Source organism: Cornus florida, unplaced genomic scaffold (genome assembly GCF_030987335.1).
Source record: "Cornus florida cultivar Cherokee Brave unplaced genomic scaffold, ASM3098733v1 CherokeeBrave_3.0.0_Hap2_Chr04, whole genome shotgun sequence".
Classification (NCBI taxonomy): domain Eukaryota; kingdom Viridiplantae; phylum Streptophyta; class Magnoliopsida; order Cornales; family Cornaceae; genus Cornus; species Cornus florida.
Window position 1 is genome coordinate 81796197 of NW_026775574.1, and position 8763 is coordinate 81804959.

The window sequence follows — 8763 nt, forward strand, 5'->3', positions numbered from 1 at the left end:
GTGGAGGTAGCGGTAGCGGAAGACTAGTGGTTACGGTACTGGAAGTCGATGGTTGTGGCGGTGAAAGTTGTTGTGGTGAAAGGCAATGAAGGTCGCAGTGGTAGTGACAGGGGCATCGATGTGGCGGCAACAGTGGTGGTGGTGGAGGCGGCGGCGGCAATAGTGGTGGTGGCGGCGGCGGCGGCGGCGACAATAACGGTGGCAGAGGTGGCGGCGGTGATAGTTTTCGGACTTAGAATATGAAGGACTTTTGGAAACATAATTTTTCTTAGAATATGAAGGTCTTTTAGAAACGTAATTTTTTTAAAAAAAGGTTTAATTCATTTAAACCCCACGTGGTTTACCAATACTCCCCCCAATATACAAATCTTCAATCAAACCCCTTACTTTTTTTTTTATTTTTTGATTCACATCAATTTTCTGGTCAAATATGGTCAATGACCTTTTTAACTGATGTCACGATTTTTTTATACTTAAAATACCCAATTTACCCTTAAAAGAAGTAAAAAGACGGTTGCAACCTTCACAAACTATCTTGAAAAAGACATCAACTAATTGCAGCCTATGTAGTGGGTTAAGTCTAGTGACGCTTCAACCAACCACGACTTAACTTGATGACCCCAATTCAGTCTAACAGAGACGACCAAGTTCCGTGAAACACTCCAAGCTTCGGCGAAACCCATATCAGTCCAACGATCCTACCCAGTTGTCCATACGAACTCCATCGGTTTTTTCATGCTCAACAGTGATAGCTGCAACAGTTCTGGCACAACGGTAGACCGCTGAGAGCTTCTGCTTCAGCTACCCAACTTTAGAAAGACCACATTCTACAGTTAAGAGCGTGAGTTTCATTGATATATCATCACCGGTGCATCAAGACCCAGCAGAAAAGCTTCAGTGACTTCCACCGAGAAAGCATGGCGAACAATATGGAGAGAGCGTTTTAAGCTTGGTCTTGTGTGCTAAATGTTAACGTGATTGAAGACCCAACATTAAAGATATGAGAAAAAGCCAACTAAGTCCAGTAACTTCGAAACAGTGAACAATAGTGAACAATAGTGAGTTCCGGTAAGATTCGTCAATGATCTGATGCCAACAAGCAAGAAACCAATGAAATATATAAGCGACCCAATATTAAGGGAGGACGGCTACCATTCGTTGTAAAAATCTTGAGTATTAGCCAAGTTAAGAGACGAATGATAATATTTTATAATTGGTGCAGAAAATTATTCCTGAAGGTTAAAAAAGAAAATGCGGACTTTTTCGAAAGAGTATGTTTTCACCTCAATTAGAGTCGAACAAACTCAGCATCTAATGAACATTTCAAGATCTTCTTATTTACTAGCATGTACTAAAAACTGCAGTGTACCATGAATATCATCTTAGGAGCTAAATAAAAGTGACTTGACAAATGCAAAGTTCTCTATGACATTATTTAAGGCGCTGTTTGGGATAACTTTTGAAAAACCGCCTTTTTCATTTTTTTTTTTTTCTTCCTTTTTTGCTGACCTTCTTAGAAGACCCTATAATCCCTACACCTTTGCATTTTAGAGAAGTTCGTTTGACATGAAATACATAGTTACCAAACTGTCACGGGCTTAAAGTTTCAGCACCACTTTAGCTGCTCCCGTGCGGCACCAAGACGTTGCTTCCACTCTCGCAAGTACTTGGTCAGCCTAATTCCCGTGCACACCTTAGCCAACACACTCCCCTCGTGCACTTACTAGTGTTGTAGTTGCACTCGCCTTCTCCTCACTTGGCTTGCACACTCACACACACTAAGACACTTAAGTTGGCAAGGAAAGAACACTTCTATTACTTCAAAGAATGCTTTGTACAAGGCTAGCACTCAAGCTCTTTACAAGGCTCTCAAGACTCACTTTAGGACTTTTTGGTTACAAAATAAAGTCCTACTCCTATTTATAGGCATTCCCATCCCTAATGGATGGTTAGGATGCATTCTAACCAATGGTGGAGATTGATTCTCTAGAATCTTCTTCCACCTTCTACACATGTCCATACATATCTACAACATTCTAGAACCCTCCATACTACTCCACACAATTTTGGAGAATTCTAGAACCTTCCACACACTTCTAGAATATACTACACATATCTAGAATCTTCCACATAACTCTAGACTACTCCGGAAGACTCTAGAAACTCCACTTGCCATGCAGTTGCCAGGCAGCGTCCTCCTCAGTGTCTGCGTGTCGCTTGCGTGGCACAACCTCCATAAGCGGGGCGTGACATTCTCGCCCACCCATTTCCGTGACGCCCTTGTCACGGTTTCTTCAGCTGACCCTGCCTCTCGCAGGTCATCAGCACTTGCGCATATGTCCTTGGCCCAAATGTACGAGCGCCCTTTGGGAGATGTGAGGTCCTCACGAGCTCCATCGTGTCAATTGCCACCTCTGGACTCTCCTTCCTGCCCACGAGCGGCACCATGCATGCGGCCTTGCCTTCTTCACCTCCAAGTATCATCAATGCACTAAGGCATGGTAGTGGCGCGGCGTTGTTCCTGTCCATGAACTCCAGCCCCAGCACTATGTTATGGTCGTCCATCTCCGCAACTTGGAAGTCGGCCTTGCCCTTCCATCCTTGCATGCATAACTCCACCTCTTTGCACACTTTACTCACGCGTGCCTCTTCGGAGTTGACGGCCTTAATCCATCCCTCCGTTTTGCGCATCTCCAAGCCAAGTCATTGCGCCTCCTCTGGGGTAATGAAGTTGTGTGTGGCGCCTGTGTCAACTAACGCTTGCACGGCTTTGCCACCAACCTGCGCATCCACATAGCGCACCCCAGCTACCTTCTTTGCCTTGCCCTTCTTCTTGGTGTCATGCGCCATGCTACTCAGCATCTGCATAGCCCCCATGCACCTATCTTCATCACTGCCCCCATCGTCCACCCTGCCCTTGCCCTTATCCTTCACAAGGGCGCTCATGGTCTTCTTGTTGGGGCAGTGTCGCAATATGTGTGGCCCTTCGCACAAGTAGCACTTCGGCTCCCACCTGCCCTTATCGCGGCGCTCCCCTTTGCCACTAGCCTTAGACCTCTCTCCATGGTCTTTGCCCTTATCATGGCGTGGGCGTCTCTCCTCATCGCTGTGCTCATCATCACTTGACTTGGGCGAGCCCCTTTTCTTGAAGCGACGGTCTCCCCCACCTTTGCCGTGGTCCCTCCTGGGAGACGTGGCCCTCTTGTCATCGCGCCTAAAGTCTTCAAGACGCTCCGCTATAGCCATTGCGGATGCCAAGTCTCTAGGCTCCCTCCTTCTTAGCTCTGTGGCTACCCAAGACTGCAACCCATCAATGAACAAGCACACGCGTTGCCGCTCCGGCATCTCTGGGATCTCCAGCATCAAGTTGGAGTACTCCTTCACATACTCCCTTATGCTGCCCTTCTGCTTCAGGCACCTTAGGTTGATCATGGCCAAGTCCTCAACGCACTCAGGGTAGAACTGCCTCTTGAGCTGCCTCTTGAACTCCTCCCATGTGTCAACTGCTCTTGCGCCTCTACTGGTGAAGCGCTGCCTCCACCATAGAGCGGCAGTGTCCGTGAGGTACATGGTGCCTGTCTGCACCTTCTCCTCATCATCCTCAATCTCCATGCACTCAAAGTACAGCTCCATGTGCCAGAAGAAGTTATCAATCTGGCGCGCATTCCTTGCCCCATCATACTCCTTGGGCTCTGGCGCTTTCTTCTTCCTTGGCTTCACCACGACTTCACGCGCCTGGGAGAACTCCTTCTTGCACTCGGCAATCTCCACGCGCAAGTCGTCTACTTGATCATACAAGTCCCTTTCCTTCTCTCGCGCCTTGTTGGCAATGCCGTCAATCAGCTCGTAGAGTTCCGCCATCTTTCTCTCGAGCCTGTTAAACTTAGTCTCCATGTAGACCAAGTGTGTGGCAAGCTTTTCCTCCAAGCTCTGCTCCAAGACGTGGACTTGGTGGTCTCCTCTGCTAGCCATGTCTACTCCAACAAAGCTCCCTTGACGAACCTGCTCTGATACCAACTGTCACGGGCTTAAAGTTTCAGCACCACTCTAGCTGCTCCCGTGCGGCACCAAGACGTTGCTTCCACTCTCGCAAGTACTTGGTCAGCCTAATTCCCGTGCACACCTTAGCCAACACACTCCCCTCGTGCGCTTACTAGTGTTGTAGTTGCACTCGCCCTCTCCTCACTTGGCTTGCACACTCACACATACTAAGACACTTAAGTTGGCAAGGAAAGAACACTTCTATTATTTCAAAGAATGCTTTGTACAAGGCTAGCATTCAAGCTCTCTACAAGGCTCTCAAGACTCACTCTAGGACTTGTTGGTTACAAAATGAAGTCCTACTCCTATTTATAGGCATTCCCATCCCTAATGGATGGTTAGGATGCATTCTAACTAATGGTGGAGATTGATTTTCTAGAATCTTCTTCCACCTTCTACACATGTCCATACATATCTACAACATTCTAGAACCCTCCATACTACTCCACACAATTCTGGAGAATTCTAGAACCTTCCACACACTTCTAGAATATACTACACATATCTAGAATCTTCCACATAACTCTGGACTACTCCGAAAGACTCTAGAAACTCCATTTGCCATGCAGTTACCAGGCAGCGTCCTCCTCAATGTCTGCGTGTCGCCTGCGTGGCACAACTTCCATAAGCGGGGCGTGACAAAACACTAACTAATAAACTAAATAGAAGCAACTACTCTTTTTCTACCACTGCTTAAAAGTAGCAGCAGAAGAAGCATAAAACAAGAGAATAGCACAAATTGCTTCCAAATTAAAATTTCTATAAAATAGGTAACATAAGAAAATATTAAAGAATCTCAACTCAGCAACCACTTGGTATCATCAATAGTTTTTGGCAAATCTCCAACTCTTTTCCAACTCTTTAGCCCGACAACAACGATGAACAACCAGTTTCTCCAAAAATCTTGAATTCACCAAGAAATACTCTACCATTTTCATCTCAACACTCTCCCCTTCAAGCACCTTAATTTCAAATTTCTTTAGGTGAAACAACAACCAAGAAGGCACGCACTGAGGTTGATACCAACAGGATGTTGTCTGGTTTTCCTCTCCTTCATCCTGTGAAAGTCCCTAATCAAATAAGAAATATAATTAGTAACAACTCTAATTTAACTACTCAGGTAATTTTTCTCCACTAAAATACTTTGGTTTGATCAAAACAGTTAGTGTTTTACCCCCAAAATTAGAGTTTGCAGCCGTGGCGACCTTTCGACAAAATCCAATAGCAATTTCCATCCAACATATTGGCGATCATCACCCAGCTCCAAATAAGTCAAACGCTCAAACTTTAGCAACGGAAATCCGCACAAGTCAAAAGCCTTCAGGCAAAAAGGAAATGAACCGAAGTCGATTAATATTTGAAATAAAAAGCAGCTGTAGTCTCAATAGTACACTTGGGCATTAAAACCATCTTTAAATAATAGACGTGCAGAGTGTAGCAAACTAATCAATAGATAAATGAAGATTTGGTGTATTAAATCAATAGATAAATGAAGCCACTGAACTTTAGACATTCCTTCAACAAAGTCTGCTATAGCAAGTTCACTAGATCTATCGCGAAGCAAAAAGGATTTTCGTACAAAACTAATGTTAGCTTTGACAAGAGCATCTAATTTATTCAGTGAATAGCCTTGTGCTACAGAGTCTTTGTATTTGAGGTCTTGAAGATTTGGTGTATTAAGCACAATCCTGTACTTAGAAGTATGGGAAATAGATTCATTATACCGAATCCGGCCATTTATGGTTAAACTCTTGAGATTGGGAGCAGAAATGTTAAAAACACTGATATTTCTCAAATCACAATTTTCTATGGACAAATCTTAAAGTATAGGGCAGCTAGAAAAGAGCCTATAGAATGAGTCATCATCCAAAAGTGTAAGTGAATCAATGACAAGAATTTTAAGATTCTGTAGACAAACCAAAGTAGGAACTTTCAGAACAATTGGGCAAAACAATGGACCACCTAGTTTAAGTACCAATAGACTTCTGCAAGTAAAAAGCTCACCAGGCAAACTCCCAATATTTGAAAGATGAAGTTCACGAGGATCACGTGATAATGCCATTGAGACCCACTCATTAATATGTGAAACATCATAACTCCGAGTACATCTCAAACGGAATTTCTGCAAATCTGAAACGTTACATGTAAGTACTCGGTAAACAAAATTTATGAAACTCATTTCCACGGAACTTTGTCTTAGTTTGTAGCTCTTATGAGGAGCGGCTGATACATATACCAACCCATCAAAAAAGTCTAGAGTAGCGATTGAGGTCCAGATGTACTTCCATTTGGTTTACAAGACACTAGTTGCCATTGCATCCTTTGTTGGAAGGAAAGAGAGGATATGGACAATAAGACTTCTTGGTAGGTTACTAATCATGTCTTCATTACCTTCCACATTCACTTCCTTAAAATGCTCTGAGATTGAACCCATCTGCTAAAAAATAAAATTATATAAACATCTTAAATAATTGCTAAAATAATGCCAGTGAAATGTAAACAACTTATATGTCTGGGATAAGTCCAGTTCATGCTCGGCTAGTCATTGCTAAAATAATGCCAATGAAATATTTGAATTATTTTATACATTTAGTTGGAGTAATTTTTAGAAAATAGGAATTTTAACATTTATCTAAAATTACTATTTATATCATTGTTAATAATTATTTAAATGGGAAATTGTAGGTTCTTAAACTTTAATCTTTACTCTTGTAATCCTGTTCGTTACTAATTAATGAATGTGCAAACGACAAAACATTTGGCTCCATTAAGATTTAAAATTTCAATTACTCAAATAAGTTACTAATTAATTTTTTGTAAAAGGAAATTTATTTTGATAATTTTGTATAATTTTTTTAATTAATATTAGAAAATAACTATGCACGTGTCTTCGTGTTCAATCGAGCTCTTCCTAGCTATGATCAAGCTTGGTTTCACAATGCTCGAACGAAATCAAATAATATGAACCCTATTTACGTATTAATACTTTAATTAAGAAATAAAGTTGGGATTGAATTTATGTACACGGTTCAAAGAGCATGTATATCATTGGAAAAGTTGAAAAGACAAAGCTGGGACTAAATAATATACACGGCGCTGGCCATGAGATTCCAAATATTTTGAGAGGCCCTAGGCAAACTTTCAAAGGTGAGGCCCTTAAGTTTCACACGAGCAAAAAAAATTATAAGTGCGCGGAATTTTCACACGATGTTTTCAAATTCTATAGCTAATATAATTGTGATCGTGCATAAGACAACTAACTAATAACTATAATCTTCATTCATTAAATCTTCATCTTCATTTAGATTTTCTTCATTTGCTTTCGCATTCATATGTTCTTCATTCATCAAATCTTCAACTAAACTCTCTGTTTGTGTATTGCTCCTAAAAAAACTTATGAATATCTCCTTTTTAATTTTTTTTTTTTTTTTTTTTTTTCATGCCCAAGTTCAAATTTTTTTGTAGACATAATGAAATCTCTTGAAATCTAAATAACAGGAACTATAATCAACATAAAACTAGACTTCAAAACAATAATAATAATAATTTGCTTTGTTTAAAGAAAATATGTATTACCTCAATATGCAATGATTTGATTCAAGACAAATAACCTCACGAGATCCTAAGAACAGTGTCCTGCTAGCATGTCAAAGAAGATCACAATTAACATAAAACGGATGGAGAATCAAACAGAAACAATAATAACTAAGCATTGTCATACAATAAATATAATATAAAAAAAATTCTAAAATCAAGCAGTTTGTTCGAATGATCTCCTAGCTGGAGTTTTCACTGGGATCTGGAGGAGAGAAGAGAAGACAAAACAGAGTATCCAAAATACAATCCAAAAGTGGAAAAGAGGAACAGAAAACTACAGCTTCTTTTACATTCATTTTTATATAGCTGCTAAAATTTGATGATTACAGATGACAAAAATATGTGGAGATGAGGTGACTATATATATATATATATAGGAGGCTGAACTTGTAGTGCTGAAGAAGTAGTAGGACTTTTTGGTTATATGTGGCATCCACTATCATATATAGTTTTGTATCTCACTCTTTATATTAACTACACTTTGTGTGTGTGTTTTTTTGGGACCCAATTACCCCTTTCTTGATTTCAGGATGAGGAATCAACTTTAGTAGCAGTGATTGATTGATCATTGCTACAGAAGACCTGTGCAAATTAATAGAAAAAACCATTAGCTTTTGTTTTGCTAAAGCCTGCTCTTAATCTCCATGTGTTTGTACATTTTGATGGCGAGTGCTTCGACAGTATTATTAACTGAAATTCTAGCTAAGCCAACTTCAAATAAAATCAATAATAGTGGTACGTATCTTCATATAAAAATAAAAAAACCCTTAATTTGGCACTTTTAAGTATGAGCATATAATTTAGAGATCAAAAAAGTTAATTATTACCTCAACCCACTAGAAGGGATCCTTAATTTTCGTGGGATTGAATGTGAAAATGCAAAAAATTATGAGGAAAAGGGGTATGGTTGCTGCTGTTGTGAGATTGGAGTGAACTTAGGGAGAGGAAAAAAAAAAAAAAAAAAAGTACCTGCCATAGATTATGGACTTGATCGCCATGAAAGACACAGGTAGAAAGGCATGCATTTATTAAAATACTAAGAGAACCATAATATATTCATTCAGCTTTTGATAGCCATCACACACAGTAACACACAAAAAAAAAAAAACCTACTTTGGAAGCTAC